At 34.0% G+C, this 25,957-nt stretch overlaps 1 long non-coding RNA gene across 1 annotated transcript; it reads left to right on the top strand.

Moving 5' to 3' along the window:
- Positions 1–24,691: 24,691 nt before the first annotated feature.
- Positions 24,692–25,275, top strand: LOC138913850 (uncharacterized). Its single transcript, XR_011419717.1, has 2 exons — positions 24,692–24,962; positions 25,017–25,275. It is a non-coding gene; the product is annotated as an uncharacterized lncRNA (long non-coding RNA).
- Positions 25,276–25,957: the final 682 nt, after the last annotated feature.

Here is a 25,957-nt window from a genome sequence, read left to right as displayed (position 1 = left end):
TCCTAGAAAGTTGTGACCCATACCAATCGACAGGTAATTGATCCACTATTACAAATATGTAACCCTTTTTCAAATCAAAAAATTTTTGTAAAAGATATGAATTTTCAAAGTTGAACAATTTTTCACTTAAAAAAAACACACCGTTTTTAGGTAATTTTTCGCACTTCCGGGGGGTTTTTCTTAAAAACTAGGTATCGAATCGCTTTGCTTCTTTTTTCCACGGATTGGTGTGTTAGTTAAGAGTAAAAAAAGTAAAACATATTGCAGTTTGCCATGCGCATCTCTTAGTTATGAGTTATTTGCGAAACGTCCATTTTTTCCATATTTTTCAACTTTGATGGAAAATAAATAAAAAAAATATTTAATACTATTTTTTTATACTTCCGTAAAACGTTATTTGGACTTTCTTCTTGATATTACGAAAGTTGTAGCTGCGTCCGCCTGCGTCCGCGGTTTTAAGAGCCAAAAAAGGGAAAAAAGTCATGGTCCAAGAAATTGCATATGGCGCTACCTTGTGAAATGACCATCTCTATTCATGGGAAACGTTTTTTATGTTATTATTGATTGTCAAATGGGGATTTTATTTTACAATTTTTATATGTTTTGCCTGGCAATTAGTTATCAAAAATATTGAAAAACCGAGGCGTTACCTTCAGGTAGAATGCAAAGGTAAATTATGCAGGTATACATGTACAGGTACATATAGTAGTATGTAGAATCAAAACAACATATAACTGTCCTCTGATTTAGCAGGTGCATACAGGTAGGCATTCATTGACAGAAAAATATAAGCTTGCAGTCTCCTACAGGTAGGCTGGAATTTAATTTGAACACCTGCAAAATACTTAAATTGCGTAATTCTACCTAAGGTTGGCGTTTCACTTTTTAAGGCGTTTGATAAACTCTTTACCTGTTTGTACCTATCAGGTAATACCTCACACTATATATTGCATTGTAGGCTTAATCCCTGGATTAGTCTATGACTGAAAGTTGACGAGACACGTTCTTTGTATTCTCCTTATTTTTTAGTTAAAAATGGCTTTAAACAACTCAAAATTATATGAACTGTTTAGGTCAACAACTACCTATTCGGAGTTCAAAGAAGCTGTTATAGAAGAACTAAAACAGAGCAACGAAAATATATTACACACTCTTAATCTGACATATGCAAGCATTAAATTGAAATGGACGAATGTCAGCCGCAACGCAGGGAGGTTTGCAATGAAATACGAGGACTGGCTCAATGACGAAACTATCCTGGATATACCGGCCGAGGAAGAGCCCACCACATCAACAGGTCGTGGAAGAGGAAGACCATCTAAAAGTATGGAGGATTGTCAGGAACGCACAAGGAAAAGAAAACTGAAAGATGCAACTGATGATTTAACCACGGAAAATGTTTCCGAAGCGCTTTCTTTAAAATATAAAAAGGACAATGAAAAAGTGAGAGCGCAGATTATAGAATCGGTTGCTGAGGCAAGTCCGCCTCGACTTATAAGGATTAAGGAAAGCATTCCCACGCCTCCGAATGGACTTATTAAGAAGTATGGCTTGGAAGAGGCATTGGCTTTATTTATGGACTTAGAACTTTCAAAAGAAAAGTATGAGATATTACGGAAATCTTTACTGCGGCACGGAGTCGACCTTTTACCCGGATACAAGTATATTTCAAAAGCAAAGGAAAGTTCACGACCACCCAATACGGAATTTACGGAAGTATCTGCGAAAACCAATTTCCAGGATCTTATGAATCACACAGCAAAACGAATTCTGGAAAGTCTTCCTGTAAATGAGATGGAAAATCTTCCGGAAAAACTGACACTGATCAGTAAATGGGGCTGCGATGGATCATCTGGACAAAGCGTTTATAAACAAAGGATATCTTCCGATGACCCTACAGTATCGGACGGAAATATGTTTATGGCATCCGTTGTTCCCTTGAGAATTAAATCTGATGAGTTTGAATATTGGAAAAACCCTCGTCCGTCATCAGTACATTATTGCCGACCAATTATGTTTCAATTCGCAAGGGAATCACCGGAACTGATAAAAGACACTGTGAATGACATTAAAGAACAAATTCGCAAGATAAAGCCCGTAAAACTGGAAATTAGTGAAGGAAAATATGTTAAATGTTACTATGAATTTCACCTGACCATGGTTGACGGAAAAGTCGTTAATGAACTGACAAATACTAAGTCAACGAAGTCATGCCCAATCTGCAAAAGGACGCAAAAGAATTTTGGAAAAGATTTGAACGATTCTACAGATGAGGAAAATTATGAATATGGAATTTCACCCTTACATGCTCGGATAAGGTGTATGGAGTTCTTGCTGAAACTAGCGTATATTATTCCAAACGAAAATGAACACTTTGAAGAAAACACATCAAATAAGGATAAGGAAAGCATCAGAAAGAAGAGAATACAGAACGATTTTTTCAAGGAAGTTTGATTAAAGTAGATTTCCCTAAATACGGATACGGAAACTCAAATGATGGAAATACTTCGAGGAGATTTTTTGAACAACATGAAGTTGTTACTCGAATCACTGGAATTAACAATGAAATGGTTGGGAACCATCTTAAATGTTTTAAACTGCAAGGAAAAGGTTAACTCTACAAAATATGGAGAATATGCCTCAAAAACGGCATCACTTTTAGAGGAATTGTATCCACAAAAGAAATTGACCCCGACAGTCCATAAGATATTGGCGCATGGAAAAGAAATAATCGAATACCAGTGTTTGCCAATTGGAGAGCTTTCCGAAGAAGCGCAGGAATCGCTAAACAAATTTTATAAAAAATACAGATTGCTGAATACATTTAAGACATCAAGAATGAGGGAAAATGAGGATCTGTTCAATATGTTGGCTGCATCTTCTGATCCTCTAATTTCCTCATTGCGGCATGTTAAGTCAAGAAAAGAGTTAGAATCTAGTAATTATAGTCCAGAAATGTTAAGTCTATTGGATTTACCAAGTTTACCAAATTGTGACCATTATTTCAAAAAACATGAAATATAAAAATTTTTATTTTTAAAAAAAAACTTTAATTTTTTTTTTTTTGTTTTTTTAGTTTTTAAAAATTAAAACATAAAAAAATAAACTAAACAAAACGTAATTTAAAAAAAAAAAATTTTTTTTTTTTTAAATTACATTTTTTTATTTATTTTTTTTTAATAAGTTTTAAAAATTACAACATGAAAAAAGAAACTAAAAAAAAACAAAAACTTTTTAAAAAAAGTTTTTTTTTGTCGGAAAAAAATGGATTTGTTTTTAAATTCTGACTTTGCCGATTTGTAAGTACGCCTCTGCCACGCCCACTCCCTGTCTCAAGCAATAATTTGAAAGGTGGATCAATTATCTATCATTTGCCGTTTACAAAATTCAATTATCTTCACTGGTTCAAAAGTTATGATTTATTACCAAAAAAAAGTCAAAAGGCGCCACTGTGCGCTGAAGATAGGGATAACTTAGAGGGTAACATGAAGAACCTCTTAGATAACCAGCAAATTACTGCAGAATTGGTTAAAAAGCAAACCTCTGTAGTAGAATCTACAATAAATATCCTGAAAAGAAGTACGGATGATATAAACTCAAATTTTCGAAGTATGACTACGTGAATAAAAAACATAACAGAAGTTTTGAAGTTACTATGTCTATAAAGAATCAATTAATTTCTTTATGGTAACAAAACAATTAACTTCTTTAATTGAAGAATGTGAAAAGATTCAAGTAGGTGTAATAAGCTTACTCATAGATATAAACCATAGTAGATTGAATCCAAATATTTTAAGGCCAATGCAATTAAAAAAGGAAATTTCCAGAATTAAGGATGTATTACTAGAAACCTTAGTACTACCAGGTAAAAGAACAGGAAATGAGTTAAAGGAAATTTACACATTATTAACAGCTAAAGGAATTTTTGTGGATAATAAGTTAATTTTGAATGTCAAAATTCCCTTATTTGGTAGACACCCTTCCCATCTTTTTAGAGTAATTCCTATGCCAGTCAAAATGAACAATGAGGTTATTATTGCAGACTTAAATTCTAAATATTTAGTTTACAATTTTGAAATAGACTCCTATCATCTAATGTCGGAGGCTACCTTAAGTAGGTGTCAAAAATGGAAAGCTAATAACGTAATATGTGAAGGTAATTGGCCCTGGAGTAGCGCTAATGACAATACTTGCGAAATAACTCCCTTTAAACCAAATAGTCCCTCTAATTGTATTTATAAAAAAATGACTCAGATCAATTCTTACTGGGTTGAGTTGCAAAAGAAAGGTAGTTGGCTATTTAAGGTTCCAGAAATAACTAAAGCTAGAATTCAATGTAATAATTTACCGCAAGAATTAATAGACCTGCCTGAGCAAGGAATTTTAACGATTGTGTCTGGTTGCACTATAAGAACAGACGACAAAATATTAATAGCTCATCATAGTATTCAGTCAGAAGCTTATGAGCCAATATCAGTTTCATATGTAAGTAATATAAGTAGGATTCCAAGTATTGTTTGGAATCCATTAACATTGCCGATTATTGACCACAATAAAGAGTTAGCGAAACTAAAGAATGAATTAAAAGAAATAAGAGAAAATCATTATGAATTAAAAGGACTGAATTTTCATCACATGTCAGGTCATGCGGCATTAATCGTAGGTTTAGTAATTATATTAATTTTAATTGTTTATATGATAAGACGAATAAATGTAGCAAGACGAATGCAGGCCATAATTCTTCCTGGCCCCTTGCAGAATGTTCACACATGAACATGGTTTTGTTTGTAATATTGATTTGCCTCACACTGTAAGTTTAACAAGAGAGAACGCTATATTCGGGTGCCCCGACTATCAGATACCCGTTACTCAGCTAAAGGGAGTGCGAAAGAGATGGAGAAAAACTTTGATCCGCCGTAACTTTTTAACGAATGGTCCGATTTAAAAAATTTCTTCTACATTTCGATAGGTATTGATAAACACAATAAAACTGCATTTTTACTTTTCCAAAATATTGAAATTTTTAAAATCGTATATAAGCGATTGTGGGCGTTAGAGGGGGCGTGGCACCCTTTTGAAACAAACTTGCGCTGCGTAGGAACTCCTAGAATCTGCATGCAAAATGTCAATCTTCTAGCTTTTATAGTTTCCGAGATCTCAGCGTTCATACAGACAGACAGACAGACAGACGGACAGACAGACGGACAGACGGACATGGCTAGATCGACTCGGCTAGTGATCCCGATCAAGAATATATATAGTTTATAGAGTCGGAAACGCTTCCTTCTACCTGTTACATACTTTTGCACGAATCTAATATACCCTTTTACTCTACGAGTAACGGGTATAAAAATACCAATTGTAATCTCTAAACCAAAATATCAGTGCATGAGTTCAAATGCTATCAACGCTATGTTAAGTTGAGCAACGCCAATGCAGCGTTCCAAAAATATGTCTAAGAACGCTTATCTATTTATATTCTAATGCGCCCCTCTCCCCGACGCATTGGTCCATATTATTGTACTCCGCTGTACTCTATATAAGCTAGTGTTTTACAAAATAAAAATCAGTTTGAATTATCAACTCAACAAATGTGGATTTCTTTCTTTTGGGATTGAACATCTTTACACTTATCTATTTATATTCTAATGCGCCCCTTTCCCCGACGCATTGGTCCATACTATTGTACTCCGCTGTACTCTATATAAGCTAGTGTTTTACAAAATAAAAATCAGTTTGAATTATCAACTCAACAAATGTGGATTTCTTTCTTTTGGGATTGAACATCTTTACAAAATATTAAATTATGTTATTTATGTATTAAGTATTAATTTAAGAATGGTATATTTTCCTTATAAACCATTTCCCACCTGTACAAAAGGCGCGGGTTGCCTTTTATTTCCACGTTTGTAGGTTTAACAAAAGCGGAAATAAAATAAAACACATGCACGTCGGTTCCAAGATTAGGCAAGAGTGCCGGTTTTAATGGCCGCCGGAAAAAGCTGGCTTTTTATGTGACCGCATTCTCTGAATCGTACAATCTAGTATTTGTGTAAGACTTAAAGTTATGTTATGTTTCCAATTCACGTTCGTTTCTTTTTAAGGTGTAAACTAGGTTTTCAGTTTTTGTCTTAACTAATTATACGGGTTTTCATTGTGTAAATTAGGTATAAGTATTTCAGTTTTTAGTCTTAATATAATACAAGGTGATTTAAATTCTTTGTTGTTGGAGTAATATTCCAACATGCTGCCCGTCTTGCCAGGTAGCAATCAATTGGCGATAATGGACTGTAGTCTCGTTAGGCAGCGAATGGTTCCTTCAGTTGGCCTAACGGCGAAGGCTTGTTGCTGGGACTGCGATGGTAACTCCGTTTTCCACTGCTTCGCTGTCGATTGCTGCTTTCTCGCCCGTGGTGTGCTGCTGGTCAGGCCTGGTGCTCTTGGCTGACTCCTTTCCCTTTGTCTCCTCGGCTGGTCCATGCAGGATCGTGTGGTGCAGTTCTCCGCACACATGGCAGATGTCCTTGGATCGGCACTGTTGGAGTGTGTGAGAGGATGCCAAGCAGTTGACGCAATAGTGCAAACGTCTTACAGCCCGTCGTTTAGCGATAAAGTCAATTTTTAGAAACTTTTCGCAGAAACGCAGCGGGTGCTTTTGGCGGCACATTTTGCATTGATGTCCCATCTGGTGAGAAAAAACATTATAAGCGACTGATTGAGAAACGATATGATATCCCTGCAAGCAAACGGGCGATATTTCTATCGCCTATCATCCAGAAGTCACTTCTTAGTAACTTCTGAAAGATAGAAACACGACAGAACACATTTTACAAAAACAAAATATACATCTATCGCAAAGAATTCACTTCTTGGTCACTTCTGGACGATTAAAATACGATAGAACACATTTTACAAAAGCAAAAAGGGTCACGATCGTGGAGAAGTAACTTCTAAGACACTTCTAGGCGATAGAAAGACGATGGAACACATTTTACAAAAACAAAAAGGGTTCAAATCGCGAGGAAGTAACTTCTGAGGCACTTCTGGGCGATAGAACACATTTGACTACCTAAAAAGGGTTCAAATCGCGAAGAAGTAACTTCTGAGACACTTTTGGGCGATGAAAAGGCGATAGAACACATTTTACAAAAACAAAACCAATGGGAAAAAAACATCTTCCAATTCACTTCTAGAAGTTAAATTGAAGATAGAAAGGAATTTGGTTTTATTTTTGTTTAGTTTTTGGGGTACAGTTCGCTCTTGGCTCTCTCTTTATACCTGAAAACTACCCTTTTTTCTCTTCGACCTACGCACTTTGTATTTTGAATTCGAGCGTCAGTTCGTTTCGAGATTTCTTTGTGATCAGTGCGATTTATTGTAAATTTCTGTGTTTGTGATGAAATGCGGAGTGAACCCGTTATTTTTTAAATATTACATACCGGTGGAATACATCAAAAATTAAAGTGATTGGAGAAATCGAGATTACAGCGTGTACAAGGCTGTCATGCGAAAGCAAAAGGAATTACTTGGCGTGAAACTCTGGGCAAGCCGAAAACTTAACTATACTCCATTTATTTAATTCTTAAAGGTAAATACCGATTTTTATATGACACAATATAAATTATTTTTTTGTTGTTTTAAGCATTTTCATAGACGGAACACGGAACTGGAATTAAATAAAATAATACAACACCACTTGTAGGAACAAGCTTATGGACCGTGCTTACATGCCGCAATGCTTTTGTTACTATATATTTCAATAAATGTGTTGAAAGAATAAACATGAAGAATGAGCACAAAAAACATATTTTCCAATTGGGAAAGGGTCTTCTAGGTATCTTCTACAAGTGTCTTCTGAGTAACTTCCAGAAGTGACTTCGGCGACACTTCTACAAGTGACTTCCGCGACACTTCTAGGAGTCACTCAGAAGTGACTTCGGGAAGTGTCGCCGTAGTGGAACAGTTCTTCCCGACGGGGGTGACTTCGGCGATCCGAATGCGATATCGCGGACGATCGTTTTCATCTTCTAGACGTCACTAAATAGTGACTTCCGCGTTAGAAAATGCTTGCAGGGAATGACGATGTCGTCGAGAGCTAAGTTTCGAGAAGGATACTTCCATTTATAGCGACGGTGCAGTTCTGAGATATTCATCCCTCCAACGTCTACTCAGTTCTTGATGCATTATTTTGAGTTTCTGCCAGCGGTTATGTAGGCCGAGGTTCTCGCCCGGATTGTCGGGAAACACAATTAGGGGGGCTCCTCGGATAAAATGACCTGGGGTTAAAGGGAGTAGTTGGTCAGCATCTGATTTCAGAGTTGACAGCGGTCTAGAGTTGAGAACCGCTTCTATTTTTGTGAGTAAAGTAGAAAACTCTTCGAAAGTAAAGGCGTGGGATTCTGCTACGCGCTTGAAGTGTTTTTTAAATGATTCTACAGACGCTTCCCAAAGACCACCCATGTGCGAAGAGTGAGGAGGTATGAATTGCCATTCGAACGAGCGGCTACTAAAATTTGCAGTTATGTGTTCGTTGGCATTTTTGAGAAAGGTTTCCCGCGGATTGCAATGCCATTCTAATTTCAGATTGGGCTTTCTTGGCACCATCGAGTGTATGGTCGCCGGAAAGTATGTCATCCACATATGTTTCGGAGAGTAAAATTTTAAAGGCTAATAGAAACTCGTGTTCACAGTCTTTGGCTAACTGTTGAAGGGTTCTGATAGCCAGATATGGGGCACAATTAACTCCAAAAGTGACGGTGTTGAGCTCGAAATCTTTCAAAAAACACTGCCCTCTGGTTGAAAAATAATGCGTTGAAAGGGTCTATCGTCGGGGTGGACAAGAATTTGGCGGTACATCTTCTCAATGTCCCCGTTGAACACATACTTGTATAATCGCCAATTGAGTAGGATTCCAAGTAAATCGGCCTGTAGAGTAGGGCCTTTGTGTAAAACATCGTTAAGCGATCTGCCCAAAGATGTGGATCTAGATGCGTCAAATACGACTCTAAGTTTAGTTGTCGTGCTAGAGGGCTTTACTACTCCATGGTGTGGCAAGTAGTATGAAAAATATTGATTCTTCCGCACAATTTCGAAGGGCTGAGTCTCTGACATGTGACCAAGATTAATATATTCTGACAGTACTTTATTATATTGCGATTTAAGAGACTCATTTTTGGATAGAGTGTTTTCCATGCGATGATATTGAGATCTAGCAATGACCCTAGAGCAACCCAAGTGTTGTGAGTTGGGAAACTCGGATTTAAAAGGGAGACGGACCATATAGCGTCCATCAGGCAGTCGTTGGGTCGTCTCAACGAATAATTTTTCGCAAATTTGGTCCTAGTGAAAAGTTTGTTTTGGGACGGATATCTCTTCCACTTCCCAAAATTTTTGAAGGAGATTCCCGAGGTTTTCGGAATTATCCTCTACGCAAGTGGAAAATGTGCACACGTTGGATGTAGTAGCCTCGCTTAAAGAGCCACTTACGATCCATCCGAATATGATGCACTGAGCGAGTAGGTTTTGAGAGAGAGGAGTTCGAATGCCCTCTAGAAAGACTTTAGGGGCAATATCACTCCCAATTATGAGATCAATCTCAGCAGCGGTTGAGAAATTTTGGGTCGGCTAAGTCGAGATTAATGAGACAGCTATCTGCGGGTCTCGGAGTACTTATTGCCGGGATCAGATTTGTTAGCTTCTCGAGTACAATCGCATCTACTGAAATTTCTTTAGTTCTGAGGTTGTCTGAGTGAGTACCAGATGGCATATCTTAGAGGACGAGTTAACAAGTTTTCCTCCCATTCCGGAGATGCTTGTGTAGTGTTTAAGAGCGCGCAGCTTAAGTCTGCGTTGTGACTTTTCTGTGATAAAGGTGCGCTGGGACCCTTGATCGATAAGGGCTCGGAGGCAGAACAGTTCTCCTTTATGAAGGACACGGACTAACGCCGTTGGGAGAATAACATTCCGATTTTGAGTGGAATGATGTGCTACAACATTGGATGGTTGAGCTAATTCTGGGCTTTGTCTTGGTCTCGGAGGAAAATACAATAAGGAGTGGTGGTTTTTGTGGCAAGTATTGCAACTTTTCCCACTTTTACATTCCTTTGCAGTGTGACTATATGAGAGACAGTTAATACAAAGATTAGCCGACTTCGCAAATTGGAAACGATCGTTCGGGCTAAGTTTTCTAAATTGACTGCATTGTCGTAGATGATGTGTTTCCTTACAATGTTTGCATGGATCTGCTGCCATCGTGGTGTGTGCTACTGCACTAGTTTTGTTGGATGACTTGAGGGGTGACTGGTAAAAAGATTTCGCAGGCTTAATAGAAGAAAGACGTTCTAATACCTCTACTCGAACCACTAGAAAATCATTCATTTGTTGCCAAGTCGGCAAATCCTTTCGAGAGTCGACAGATTGTTCCCAAAGGGAGAGCGTCTGGTCGGGTAATTTCGATGAGCATAGATGAACCAGCATGGGGTCCCAATTTTCAGTTTGAACTGTTTGAGCCTTTAGTACTGAAAGACAGTGTGTCACTGTGGACAGAATGCTCTTGATCCCCTCGTCACCTTCCTTATAAACCTTATCCATGGAAAAGAGCCTTTTTAACTGCGTGTCTACTAGCAAACGTTTGTTTTCGAAACGCTTGGACAAGGCGTTCCACGCGGGAGCGAAGCTCTCATCGCACAGTATAAACTGTTTGACGATAGTGCCAGCTTCTCCTCGGGTTTTATTTCTTAAGTGATACAATTTTTGAGCAGCTAAGAGCTTGGGGTGATTGCTATATACAGCAGTAAACATGTCCCTAAAAGCGGGCCAATCTTCGTAGCAACCACTAAAAGATTCGGTGTCGCAGGGAGGGACCTTAATATGGCATGAATTCATCGATGTGTCGGCGAGAGCTGACGAGTTTGGGTCCCCGCTTAAATTAACTTGAAGCTCTCCTTGGTTTCCACGACATAGATCTTTTAAAAAGTTTTAACTCTATAAAACTCGTCTTCGCATGTAGAAAAGGTCAAACTGACTTCCCCTTCCCTTTCAGCAGAGGTCTCTTCGTCAGTGGATACCATCAAGCTTCGAAAATCTTGATCTGCTTCAGCAAAAAGCGTGTCGAAATGACGTAATCTCTCAGTAACGAGGGATTCCCTGGTGTCTATTTTGAAGGTGGGAGATTTAGCACAAAACTGAAGCACTCGGCTCGTGGAAAAATCAAAACGTCGTTGGGCCGACATTGTTAAAAATTAGGAAAAAATCGGATGGGATACAACGAATTTTTGTTGAACTCAACCCAAAGGGAAAAACGGATATGAAAGTTATGTGCTAAGTAAAACAACCAGAATCTGATCGTTTGGCCCAATAGGGGAAGTAATTATAATTGTATAGAGTTGCAGAGGGTGATACCAGACAAAGTGTGGTTATTTTACTTCGTCAGTTTGGGAAGTGATCTGGGGTGTATTTATAAATAAAAGGTTGATTTTAGCTCCTAGCAGACAAAGTAGGGTTATGTCGCCGTGTGCTTGTAAAAAAAGAAAAGACAAAGACAAAAGACAAAGAAAAGACAAAGTAGGGTTATGTCTCCTTGTGTATGTAAGAGTGAATAAATGGGGTGTATATAAGCCAAAGAAAAGACAGAGTAGGGTTATGTCTCCTTGTGTGTGTAAAGGTGAACAGGAGGGGTGCTTATAAGCCAGTAGACAAAGAAGGGTTATGTCCCCTTGTGTTTGTAAAGTTTAAATACAAAGTTAAGTTTTTATTTTTGCAACTGCGGTTTATGTTTTGGCGCTTCAGCGGACCGACATTAATTAAAAAATGTACATATGCAACTGCTGAGCTTTTATTTTTGCAACTGCGGTTTATGTTTTGGCGCTTTAGCGGACTGACATTAATTTAAAATGTACATATGAAACAGCGAAGATATGTGTGCACGTATGCCAAAATTTGTGCATTAGCAGATCGACTTACATATGTGTAAAAAGTATGCACTCGCACTACCCACCGGGAAAATTCCTCTGGAAAATAACATATTTTCAAGAGGTTTCTCCATAGAAGCGGAAGGGACAAAACCTCATTCACCCCTAACATTTCTTCCATCTCTGGTTTTAAAATACACGGGGGTGACACAAAAAGTAAGGGGGAAATAAGGTTTCTATCTGGATCTCTGGCAGAAGAATGCAGGACAAAATCCACTGGTTTTTCGACTTCACGCATTATAGATTTTCCACAATAAATCTGATTTTCCACAATAAAAATCATTTTTTTTGTAATTTGTTTGTGTATTTATTAATAATATTTACAATCAAAGCATTGGAATTAAAAAGTTTTAATGCCTGAAGCATTCCCGGGTTTTGCTTGACCGAATGCAGTTTTTAGGTATCCATGTCTTGTCTGTCTTCTGAAAATATCAAAAATAATTAAGATATGAATGTAAGACCAGGAATAATAATAGGAGTAATTACCATTATTACGTCTCCGCACAAAATTAAAGGATCTGGTTTGCCATGGCCGATCATTTACCCTCTGTTCAGCTGTTTATATCAAAAACTATGAGAAGAAAAAATAAAATATGACAAACGCAGGCGCAACACTTCTGGTCCCAAGAAGTCTCAATCGGCCTGGCTGAAATAAATGTAATATTTTGATTAAGTTAAATAATTAAGTTAGTACTGAAGTACTATTTATACAACCATTTAATGAACACCTCACACCATTTACCACTGGTAAAGATTAAAAACATTTCAAGTGTCACTGAAATGCAGAATTTGTGTTGAAGATAGCATCCGGAGGCGTATATTTATTAATGGCGAAAATATCTGTGGTACTAACCTTTGTAACGCTGAAATAAAGATTATTAAAAGACAACATTTATTCTATCAGTCCCCTTTTTATTGTTTTTTAAATTAAAACTAACTATTTTCACTTTTTTTCACATTTTCCAACAAATTTAAAAATGATGTGACCCTGCATCATATACTTGATAATATCCAAAACGCAAGATGCAGATAAATTTGGTGCAAATTTCGTTGCAAAGTAGGGTCACACCTTGCCGCCGAAAAAATATTTAAACAATACTTTTCAGGGACCGTAATCAAAGGTTACGTATATTATGCGTATATTGGGCATTTTTCGTGTTATTAATACTACCAACACGAATTTTTATTTTTTAACAACACTTAAAAATGGCTTAGGCCACGATCTGACGATCAAATTATTTTATTTTACAGAAAATGTTTAAAAATGTATAAAACAATAATAGTTTTTTTTGTAATTTAATGGCAATCCTTGATAAATGTGATCAAATATTTTAATCGTCTTACCGTGGCTTTTTTTTATCATTTTTTTTTTAATCCCACATTCATTCTTATTATTATTTGTAAACATTTTGAGTAAAATAAATTAAAATCATCAATAAATATTATTATTATAGACATTATGATTATAATTATTTAGTTTAATTTATTTGATTAAAAATTATTAATATTTTTTCTACGAATTTTAAAATTACTAAAAATTAAAGATAAATGTGAGAACAAGATTTTTGGTTTTGGTGTAAATCATAAGATTTTTTAATATTATAAGTTGGTGAATGTTTTTGTTAAAAAAAATATAATCGTAGTGCCATAGAAATCACACAGCGCATAAGTGTCCTGATAGTGATGCTACTCAGAAACCCACCCCCATTTAACGCTCAGAAATTATCATCCCTACACCGCCGCCTGCAAAAAGGAACAGGATTTCAAGAACACAAAAACCAACTTCTCACTTTCCCGCTGGGTTCGCTCAAATTCAAATTCAAGATAATACTGATATCCTTTTGCTAAAAGAATATTTCATTTACATTTCCACAACATACTTACATAAGACATTTTGTAACAAATTTTTGTGAAATAAAATTCAAATCGCATTGATAATATTAAAAGAATATTAAATATCACTAGTTTACAAAATAATATTCTTGGTGTGCTTCCCAGCAATTGAAGGCAAATTCTGTTCTAGGGGTCCAGCACTAACAGAATTTGCCATCAATTGCTGGGGAGCACACCAAGAATATTATTTTGTAAACTAGTGATATTTAATATTCTTTTAATATTATCAATGCGATTGGCGATGGCATTACGATTATAATTTTTTTAACAAAAACATTCACCAACTTATAATATTAAAAAATCCTATGATTTACACCAAAACCAAAAATCTTGTTCTCACATTTATCTTACATTTTTAGTAATTTTAAAATTCGTAGAAAAAATATTATTAATTTTTAATCATATAAATTAAACTAAATAATTATAATCATAATGTCTATAATCATAATATTTATTGATGATTTTAATTTATTTTACTCAAAATGTTTACAAATAATAATAAGAATGAATGTGGGATTAAAAAAAAAATGATAAAAAAAGCCACGGTAAGACGATTAAAATATTTGATCACATTTATCAAGGATTGCCATTAAATTACAAAAAATATTATTATTGTTTTATACATTTTTAAACATTTTCTGTTAAATAAAATAATTTGATCGTCAGATCGTGTACTTCACGTACTTACTTAGTTATTTAACTTAATCAAAATATTACATTTATTTCAGCCAGGCCGATTGAGACTTCTTGGGACCAGAAGTGTTGCGCCTGCGTTTGTCATATTTTATTTTTTTTTCTCATAGTTTTTGATATAAACAGCTGAACAGAGGGTAAATGATCGGCCATGGCAAACAAGATCCTTTAATTTTGTGCGGAGACGTAATAATGGTAATTACTCACTCAGAAAAAAACGCATCCTAAATTTGAGCGCGATTTATACTTGATTTCGGATAGTATTTTTTGGGCTTGTTTTAAGAATGAGAATGTTGGGCGTTCTTGAATTAAGAATAAATCATTCTTAAAACCCAAATTATCCGCAAATGTTCTTGATTCCAGAACATAATTCAATAAACACGACGAAACAAGAACGATTTATCCTAAACCCAAGTATAATTTATTCTAAAAAAATAATTTTTCTTGGTAAGCACAAACATTCTTAATGTGATTACTAAAAGTTCTTAATTTCAGAAAATTAGGTTTTAGTATTCTGTAAATAAGAATGAATTATTCTCATTAGTAGTATTAAAATTAAAAAATAAAAAGCATTTTGACAAGTACAATTTGTGCTTAAGCCAATGTTAAAATGTAGGGGAGTGTAGGGTAATTTGACGAGTAGGGTAATGTGACGAACTCGTCGAATCTCATATGTGACGTCACGACAAAAATTCCAAATAAATGTAGTCGTCTCCCCTTATCGTGTCGACAATGTATTTACAGTAATATTAATAAGAAGTCCCGTAATTTGTTCATGAGGTAATTTTCGCTAAAAATGTGGTGCGCAAACTAGCAAACCCATTCAATTTACTTGTGTTTCAGCAGTGCCAGAGCAAAGATGAGTGGAAAATAAAATCAGGCAAATATATGCACGTATACATGAGATCTTTATCAACAGTTTTTGGTACCTCGCGTTTTTTTCTTTTGCGCCGTTTGAGAGTGCACCGTTTTTGCTCCAAGTCTACCTTGTAGGGTATCGTGACGAACTTTTTGTAGGGTATTGTGACGAACTTTTTTTATTCAAGAATTTTAACTGTTATCGTTGATTATTTGTTAAAAAAATATAATAATACCAGATAACATTTACTGCTGCAGTTTTTTTGTTGTTTTTAACAGTGACGTCAGTTTAATTTAATTTAAAAAAAAATTTGCACTTTGACCATTTTTTTTTTGTAAGTTTGGGTATTATCTTATTACTTTTTTCTTTTCCGTATCGAAAATAACCTTTCCGTAAATAATATATAAAAAAATGTATTTTTTTGTATGTAAAAAGGATGGTTTACACCAAACGCTGTGGGATTTGGCTACGTTGAAATTTCGAATCCAAATTTTTTTAGAAATATGCTCAGTAAATGTAAGCAACTTTCTGCTTTTACACTTTTAAAAAATATTGATTTTTGGAGAAGTTACATTAAAGAACAAATCGTTCGTCACATTACCCTACAACTTTTGAAAGTGCAAAAAAAGTAGGGTTCACGCCAAACGCTGTGGGATTTAGCTGCATTGGAATTTCGAATTTCGAATTTTACAGGGATATGCTCAGTAGATGTAAGCAACATTCTGCGTTTACACTTTTGAAAAATATTGATTTTTACAAAAGTTACATTCAAAAAACGAATCGTTCGTCACCTTACCCTACACTCCCCTACTATTTAATTTAGTTAACGATAAAATAGAATTGGCACTAGACTAAAAAAGACAATATTAGTTCACAAAAACTGTATAATGTAGGTACATATGTTTATAAAACACAAGTAGTTCAATATTACTAAAAATTAAGAATTAGATCCTCAAAACAAGCAAATTTTGTTAAATTGAAGAAAATTATAATATGCCAAGATACGATTCGATTTGAAAAACATTTAAATTCACAGCTAAGAATTAAATTCTCAAAACAAGCCGATTTTATGTTCAATTCGGGGAGAAAAAAGCAAATTGCGGATTATGTGTTTTAAAACATTTACATAAAATCACAAGGAGATAAATCACTGTGCGCGTAAGTCCACGTAGTGACGAAGCGCACCAGGAGAGTTTGCGAAGGCGACTACTATTATATAGCCGCAGAATTCAAAATATTTAATGGTAACGAGTTATACACCAATCAATTGGTTTGGGAAAAAGGGCGTTGAAAGTGTGAAAATTTTGAAAATTGGAGCTTTTGGGGCCGGTAGGGATAAATGTCCGACTTGTATTTTTACTGACAATACGCGTCGAATGATATGGTCTTTAAAAGCATATTCTATTGCAGCGTGCCGAATGAGATTATTTTATAAAGTATACTTATTTAGTCGAATATACAAGCATTTTTTGTCACAAAATGTGGTATCAGAACTTTTGTATGTTGATGGTGCGATCGTCACCCCATTTAACCTTGTTAAAGGTGTTTTTGTTTTATATTTTTTAAAACTAAGAATTAAATTCTCAAAACAAGTACACGTTGTACTTAAATTAAGTATGCAAATAAAAGTACTTATGTAGGTTTTTTGGTCATCGCCGCGTAAGAGCGAGCGTGGCCGAGCTGTTAGAACGTCCGACTGTGGTGCGTGAGGTTGCGGGATCGAATCCTAGGTGAGGTATGTGATTTTAACAAAAATGTTTCGTAAGTATAAAACACATTTTTATCTACAAATCTTTATACATTTATCAGTAATTAAGTTTAAGATTATACAAAATAAGTATTGTTAACTAATAAAACAACACAATGATTTATACTATTAGATTAAGAATATTTCATACTTCATTTGAGCATAACTTATACCTCATTTACAAGTAAATCGGATTAAATTTGTTCAAATAATAATGTTACCCCTTCACTTCAAAGCAATTTTCATTAAATTTTTATAATTTTAAAAAGTTTTTTTTATAAATTATACGTTGTTTAAGTAGAATTTATACTTAATTTAAGTATAATTAATTCTGGGTTCAAAAACATTTCATACTTAATTACGCCCGAAAATGTTCTCAAATTAAGAATGTCGGTTTAAGAATAAAACGTTCTTGAAATGAAAAAACAAGCCCATTTCGTACCTGTCGCCCTTTCAAGACCATTTGGGCTTGAAACAAGCACAATGTGCTTGGTTTTTTTTCTGAGTGCTCCTATTATTATTCCTGGTCTTACATTCATATCTTAATTATTTTTGATATTTTCAGAAGACAGACAAGACATGGATACCTAAAAACTGCATTCGGTCAAGCAAAACCCGGGAATGCTTCAGGCATTAAAACTTTTTAATTCCAATGCTTCGATTGTAAATATTATTAATAAATACACAAACAAACAAGAGAGAACGCTATAGTCGGGTGCCCCGACTATCAGATACCCGTTACTCAGCTAAAGGGAGTGCGAAAGAGATGGAGAAAAACTTTGATCCGCCGTAACTTTTTAACGAATGGTCCGATTTAAAAAATTTCTTCTACATTTCGATAGGTATTGATAAACACAATAAAACTGCATTTTTACTTTTCCAAAATATTGAAATTTTTAAAATCGTATATAAGCGATTGTGGGCGTTAGAGGGCGTTAGAGGCGTGGCACCCTTTTGAAACAAACTTGCGCTGCGTAGGAACTCCAAGAATCTGCATGCAAAATGTCAATCTTCTAACTTTTATAGTTTCCGAGATCCCAGCGTTCATACAGACAGACAGACAGACGGACAGACAGACGGACAGACGGACATGGCTAGATCGACTCGGCTAGTGATCCCGATCAAGAATATACATAGTTTATAGGGTCGGAAACGCTTCCTTCTACCTGTTACATACTTTTGCACGAATCTAATATACCCTTTTACTCTACGAGTAACGGGTATAATTACAAAAAAAATGATTTTTATTGTGGAAAATCAGATACTGCAAAGCAGTGCAAAACCAAAACTGCGAGGGTCTGGAAAAACCAAAACTGGGAGGGTGTAGAAAAGCAGATATTGCAAGTGGAGGAAAACCATAACTGGGTACGTGTAAAATTTAAATCGCATTGATAACACTAGTTTACAAAATAATATCCTTGGTGTGCTCCTCAGCAATTGATGGCAAATTCTGTTAGTGCTGGACCCCTAGATCACAAAAATAGCACTTATTTTTTTTTCGATGGCACAGTTTTTTTTTAAAGATTTTTTAAAGTTCGAAATGTTACATTTCGGACTTTTTTCGAATTTCTTCTTATATCTCGGCAGATATCCACTCGGTTGGGCCAGTTTTAGTTTTATTTTAAAGTCAATAGATCAGAGCTTAACTTTGCCATACAGATCAATACGATTGGATGAGTAATGGCAGCGCAGAAGCTCGACAAAGAGGAAAAATGTGTTTTTTGGTCGTCTGTAAGTCGGCTGTATATATCGTAAAAACTCGAAATAAATCCGTTGAAAAATCATAATGGGTACAAACTTAAAGTTTACATCCTACCGAATAAAACAAGCTGGATATGGCCCAAATCCATGGAAAACTGGATTTATGGTGGATTTTTAAAGTTCGGATTTTTCCACTTTTTTCGGTTGACAGAGTCCAAATTTAAGATTTATCATAGGCGGCGACATGTAAACAAAAATGAGTGGTGACGGCAGCCGGGTCAAAAAATTGCTAAATTTAAAAGCTAGAAAATTATAAAATAAATTTAATTTCTGAAAATTCCTTTAAAAATATAAAATTGCTTGCGTTATGACTGTGAGTATTTTTTACTAAGTACTATCCATTTGGATAGTTCATTCTTATGAAAAAAGTAACCATAATTAAAAAATTAAATTCACTTTAATAATTTTCTAGCTTTTAAATATTTGATTTAGCTATTTAGTGACCCGGCTGCCAACACCAATTATTTTTGTTTACATGTCGCCGCCTATGATAAATCTTAAATTTGGACTTTGTCAACCGAAAGAAGTGGAAAAATCCGAAAAATTTAGTGCTATTTTCGTGAATTAGGGGTCCAAATCTAACAGAATTTGCCATCAATTGCTGGGGAGCATTTCGGCTGTAAACTAGTGTATTCAAACCAATTGATTATCTTGCTCTTTATTACAAGTGCCTCATATTGTTTAAACAAATTCAAATGTTTAAACAATTTGATTCACGGCTTCCCCGCCCACCTATCTTCCCTATTATTTTATTAATATAATTCTAATCAAGGTGAAAAACAGAAATACTAAAAGACAAAATAATAATTCAAAAATGCGGCTAACAACCAGCTGATTTTGTGGATGCTTTTTATAAAACTAGAAGACAAAAAACAAAGCACCAACAGCGCCTCACATAAATATTTGTTTCCCTTTGCTTTTGTTTTCTACAACCTAATGGATTAAAAAAATATGTCTCCAGTCAGGTCGTAGATCTTCACTTTAAATAACACAAAATATTTCCTTTTCTTAATTAAAAAATGTAAAAAAAATTTATTTTTTTTGACTTTTTATTCTTCTCTATCTCATTTTAAGCAATAACACTTCGGATCAGGGACCGTAATCATTATAAGAGAAAAAATAAAAATCTTCATTTAATGATTATTTTGTAAGCGAAAAAAATATCGCTCAGAAATAATGATTATTATGTGAGCGATATTATTTCGCTTAAAAATATCACTCAAAGTGCGATTGCAGCCGTTCTGTACGGAATTTTACAAACTTTTAAATTTCTGCTTGTAGGTAGAACCACGGAGCACACATCGAGTTAATAAAAGATGGTGATTTCTTTGTATAAACTTTTTAAAACGCGGTTTTTAGTGGACAAGAGGTATGCTTAAATACAAAAAGTTGTATCAACCTTAGAACTTTATGTCATTTATTTATTAGTAAAACGACTTGACAACTATTCCACTTAGATCCAACCCGACATGTGGGCTGGCACCCTGCAATAAAAAAGCCTGTGAGGAGTGAAGAAGAAAAAAGCCGGAATAGTTAGCTAAGGCGGGCCGAATCAGAAAATTTTAGAAAGTGTATGTAATGACGAATGTAATAATTTTTCGTCACAAATGTTGATATCAGAACTTTTGTATGTTGAAGGTGCGATCGTCACTAGTTTTTTACTTCGTTAAGAGGTGTTTTTGTTTGATCAATTACACCAGTTTACAAAAAAAAATCGATGAAATATACCATGAATGAAACCTTTGTTTTCCGGTAAGGTACGTCTTCCTGATTAAGAAAATGACACTTAAAATTTTTTTATGGATACAATTTTTTTTAAAGTGTAAAAAACGTTTTTGACACTTTTTTAATTTCTAACTTGAGTTGTGGTTAACCGATTTCAACCAAAAGTGACTCATTTTACAGTTAATAGAATGCCCTCCAACTTTCTTATACATTGCATTGAGTTCCATTCATTAGTTTAGAAGCTACATTTTGTCAAAGTTGAAAAAGTGAGAAAAAATGCAAAAATGCTGGCATAAATGGCATCGTTAAAAATACACGCCTAAAAACCGAAATTAGTTTTATGACTTATACTTAAAGATACATCTTTCAGTCAACTAACAAGACCATCAACAAAAAAATCAATCAATAGTTCGATTTTATATCGATTTTTACGTTGGGAAAAACGGGTATTACAGCTCTGTTAGAGCCCTGTTGTGTCAGTTAACAGCTGTAAACGGCCAAAAAAAACACCGTTGTCGCAAGCTTCAAAAATGCATATCAAAATAATTTGCTGGTGGATTGTAATAATCAATAGCTTGTTTTTTTTGTCAAAGCACCTTCTACCAGTAGAAGTTATAAAAATAATTTCGGTTTTTAGGCGTGTATTTTTAACAAAGCCATTTATGCCAGCATTTTTGAATTTTTTCTAACTTTTTTAACTTTGACGAAATGTAGCTTCTAAACTAATGAATAGAACTCAATGCAATGTATAAGAAAGTTGGAGGGCATTCTATTACCTGTAAAATTAGTAATTTATGGTTGAAATCGGTTAGCCACAACTCAAGTTAGAAACTGAAAAAGGGTCAAAACAGTTTTTTACACTTTAAAAAAAAATGTATCCATAAAAAAAATTTTAAGTGCCATTTTCTGAATCAGGAAGACGTACCTTACCGGAAAACAAAGGTTTCATTCATGGTATATTTCATCGATTTTTTTTGTAAACTGGTGTTAATGCTTGAAAAGGGAGGATTACATGGTGGACCATGTTTTTGGGGGTCCAAAAGCGTCAAAATTATTATAACGTTATACATGGGCCTATACTTCATTTTACAATACTTTTTTTTTCTGTTCGTCTTTTTTACTTCTTTAGTGGAGTGCAGCTGCACATAGAATAAAAAGTGAGATGGGTGAAAAATTAAATGAACGGTTTTTGTTCTTTTACCCGTAAGAAAATATATGCATTTTGATTTTCTCAAATGCAACGTAACCTGTTGGTCGTGGGTTCAAGCCCACTTCAGTTCTTGCCAATATTAATGTTGGCATTTTTTTTTTATGTGTGGACAGCCTCTTAAAATTGTTAAACAAGATAAAAAAATAAAGTTAATTCTATTATTGGCTAGGGCACCATAAACCAAATATGACGCATTTAACTTTTTCTTTGGCATACTTTTTAATTTTTCTCACATAAATATTTGCTCTTCATATATGTAAGCGTTGTCTACTGTGGATTCTCTTCTAAACTTCTTCTAAATCGTCAAGAGTACACACAAAAAAAAACTTGGTAAAATCAACTGTAATGAATAATGAATAATTGTCAAACAGGCCCCAACCAGCCAAATTGTCAATTCTACTACACAAAAATAAAAAAACTATGTAAAATTAACATAGAAAAATGTATTTCACTATTTTCTAAATTTTTCATGTATTTTGTTGTTTTATTTTTTGGATCATTCAATAGTATTTAACAATTAAAATAGTAGAAAACCTATTTACGAAAATTGCATGTTTTTGTTTTATTCATTTGGCAAGTTAATAGTAACGTCTCAATTAATATCGTAGCAAAACTTTTTTATTTGTTTGCGTGTATTTTATTGTTTTATTTTCTGGGGCATTAAATAGTAACACCACAATTAATATCGTAACACATCTATTTTTTTCCTTCATATATTTTGTTGTTTTAAAAATACGATTATAATTTGTATGTCAACTATTTTTCTGGACTTAGGGTGGTTAGAGTATCCGACTCATCAGAGATTATTATGGTCGTGAGTTCAAATCAGTGGGATTTGCAGATGATATTTTTCTTTTTTTTTTTTTTGTTAAATGTTGATTTCAAGTCTATAGATTTTCCTCTACAAAAATCATTCTTCTGTGGCCTAGTGGTTAGAGTGCTTGACTCCGATGGTTGCGGCCCGGATCGATTCCCAGCGGAGGCAAAAAACCTGATTTGTAAGTTTAAGTATCTGTTAAATTAAATTAATATAACAAATTAAATAAAAAAAAATTAAAAACATAATTAAAAAAAAAAAACAACTATTTTTTTCGAGTTAAATACTATTTTGTAGGTCATCTACTATTTTATAGGTAATCTACTATTTTTTGGGGAATTTTCTCTTTTTTATGGGTTGGGACAGTTGTCACTATTAAATAGTTGATTTTACATAGTTTTTGTTTTTGTGTGTAAGTAAATAGTCATTTCACAACAACAAAATACACACAATTAGCAAAGACACAAACCCAAAGCCAAAACAAAATACTCGTAACTATTTTAATAGTTACGTAACTATCTTTGTTGGTCAATTTTACCAAGCAAATTTTTTTGTGTGTATGTGATTTTTTATTAACCCTTTCGTTACCAATGTGCATAAAATTACCTTTTCTACTTCGGTTGTGATAGTAATAGTACATTAATAATTTTTGTCAAGCAATAACATCATTACAAGAAAGTAAACAACGCATGGTTTAAATGTTCAAAAAAATGCATATTTCGTTTAAATAAAAATTTAAGAAATTAAGTACAATTTTTAGAAAAATAAAGATAAATAAATACTTATATAGTGTGTAGTGATATGCTTTGCAAATCATATTTCATTACCTTTGTCTGCAAATTTGGTTCACAGTTTTCTCTTGGCAATTAGTTATCGTTGAGTTCTCTTGATGATAAGAAGAAAACGTGTTGTAATCAATTTTAATACATTAAAACCAGTTAAATTGTGATTACACAAATTTTTGATTAAACTTTATTTACGTTAACCATTTTGTGGTAAGAAAGAATGTTTCCAAATTAAAATTAAGTTAATATTTGGTTGCCAAGGCGGATACTCTGTACACTGAAAATAATTTCAGTGGCGCAATTCAACCATTTATTAAATCTGTACAACAATAAGTTGTTTAACCGATTAGACCTTGAGTTTAGAAAATAACAAACTTTTGTTTGTTGGATTGTGAAAATAAGCGTTAACATTTTGAAAAAAATCATTTTCATAACTGTTGCCTTAATCAATCTATCTGTAATCGGCAGAATTTTTTAAAACTTAAAATTTCCTAAAATTTTAAAATTTAAATAGCTTAAATTTTATTAGCTTTTTGGTTGCCTTAATCAATCTATCTGTAATCGGCAGAATTTTTTTAAAACTTAAAATTTCCTAAAATTTTAAAATTTAAATAGCTTAAATTTTATTAGCTTTTTGGTTACCAAGGCACACACTCTGTAATCTCAAAATAATTTGAGTAACGTCTATTAAACTTATTACAAAAGTTAAACAACAAAAAGTTATATTAAACCGGTTAGACCTTGAGTTTAGAAAATAACTCTAAAGCTGACCCTGTAGCTTTAATGGTCAAAATAACAAACTTTTGTTTGTTCGATTGTAAAATGAAGCGTTATACATTTTGAAAAATAGAATTTTCAAAACTGTTGCCTTAAACAATATATCTGTAATCGGCAGACTTCTTTAAAACTTGAAATTTATTAACATTTCAAAATTAAGTTACATTTAGTTTTGCATGAAAATTATTTAAATAACATTTGATACGCATGTTACTTTTTAGCCTTAACTAACTGAATTAATATCTTTACATCTGCAAATCTTTGTTGTGCATTTTAGTTATTTTGCAATATATTTTTTGCAATATATAAACATCAATATTAATATTGCGAAAACTTATGTATTTAAAAAGTTAGATAAATAACTATTTAAATTACAAGTATATTTCAATAGCATTTTTTAATATTGATATTTTTTTAAATTTACTGCTTACAATGGAAGTAGAGTATTTAGATATAAATGGTGTTTTGGAACCTCACTCTGTTGTACCTATAACAGGTGATGGAGCTTGCTTATTTCGGGCTGTATCCTACGTTTTGTTTGACAATGAATGTTATGCTGATGTCATTCGAAAGGCAATAGTTCGATTAGTAGCTAGCCAATTTAGTTCATATGCTATGAACATATTATTAATTCTAAAGGAGATCCTTATCGCAATCCTGTGGTCTATGAAAATGACATGATTAAACCGCAGAAGTATGGTGCGCATTCTGAGCTCTTAGCTGCTGGTAATTTGTACCCTATTTATATAGAAGTTTATTTTAATCAAAAGCTCATTGCAGTTGCTGGTACAAGGGGCAGTACCTTAAAAAGATTTCGTTTCAGTGGAAGCTTATCTGCTGGACATTATGATGTCTACAAGCCTATTGAAACCTTTAATGATAGAAGCCCTCCCACTCAAAATATATTACAAGTTCCTTTTACGAAAAAAAAGAACATTCAAAAAATGGGTAAACTCGAAAAAAAAAACAGAGAAAGATTCAAAATAAGAACTATCATGATAGGCATCGTGAGGAAATTTACACTGCAAAAAAAACAAAACGAAACACATCAAAGAGTGCACATTCGTGGGAAGTAAAAAATAATTCAGCTTTTTTATACGATTTAAATCTGGCATACAATCCTGATAAATCAGTTGATATTGGAATAATGAATAAGAGATGCTAATTTTGTGACGCCTTAAAATGGAAGGAAGGTATGTGTTGCAAAGAGGGAAAAGTCCAGCTTCCATCTCTTAAAGCATTACCAGATCCTCTTTAAAGTCTTTTAAACGGTGATCACCCAGACCATACACTTTTTATGGGGCTTACCAGAAAATATAATAATTGCTTTCAGATGACTTCATTTGGTGCAACAAAAGTTATTAATGAAGGTTATATGCCTACATTTAAAGTACAGGGGCAAGTTTACCACTTAGTTGGTAGCGTTTTGCCAGCTTCTAAAAAAGAAGCTCAGTTTCTGCAAATTTATTTTATTGGTGAGGACAATGTAAAAGCCGATTTGAGGTGTAAAAACAGTCCTGGAGTTAAAAATGAGTTAGTTAAATCACTACAGTCTATGCTGCATGAAAGTAATCTATATGTTAAGGATTTTAAAACTGCTCTTAAAAGAGTTCCGAAGAATTGTAGCCAATTTAAAATGGTTATTCACTCCAATAAAAGGCCTGTTGGGGCTCATTATAACGCACCCCAAGCAAATGCGGTCGCTTTGGTATTAGTTGACC

The sequence above is a fragment of the Drosophila takahashii genome, chromosome X (genome assembly GCF_030179915.1).
Source record: "Drosophila takahashii strain IR98-3 E-12201 chromosome X, DtakHiC1v2, whole genome shotgun sequence".
NCBI lineage: Eukaryota > Metazoa > Arthropoda > Insecta > Diptera > Drosophilidae > Drosophila > Drosophila takahashii.
Note: the sequence above shows the minus strand (reverse complement) of the source record. Positions and strands in the feature narration are given on the sequence as shown.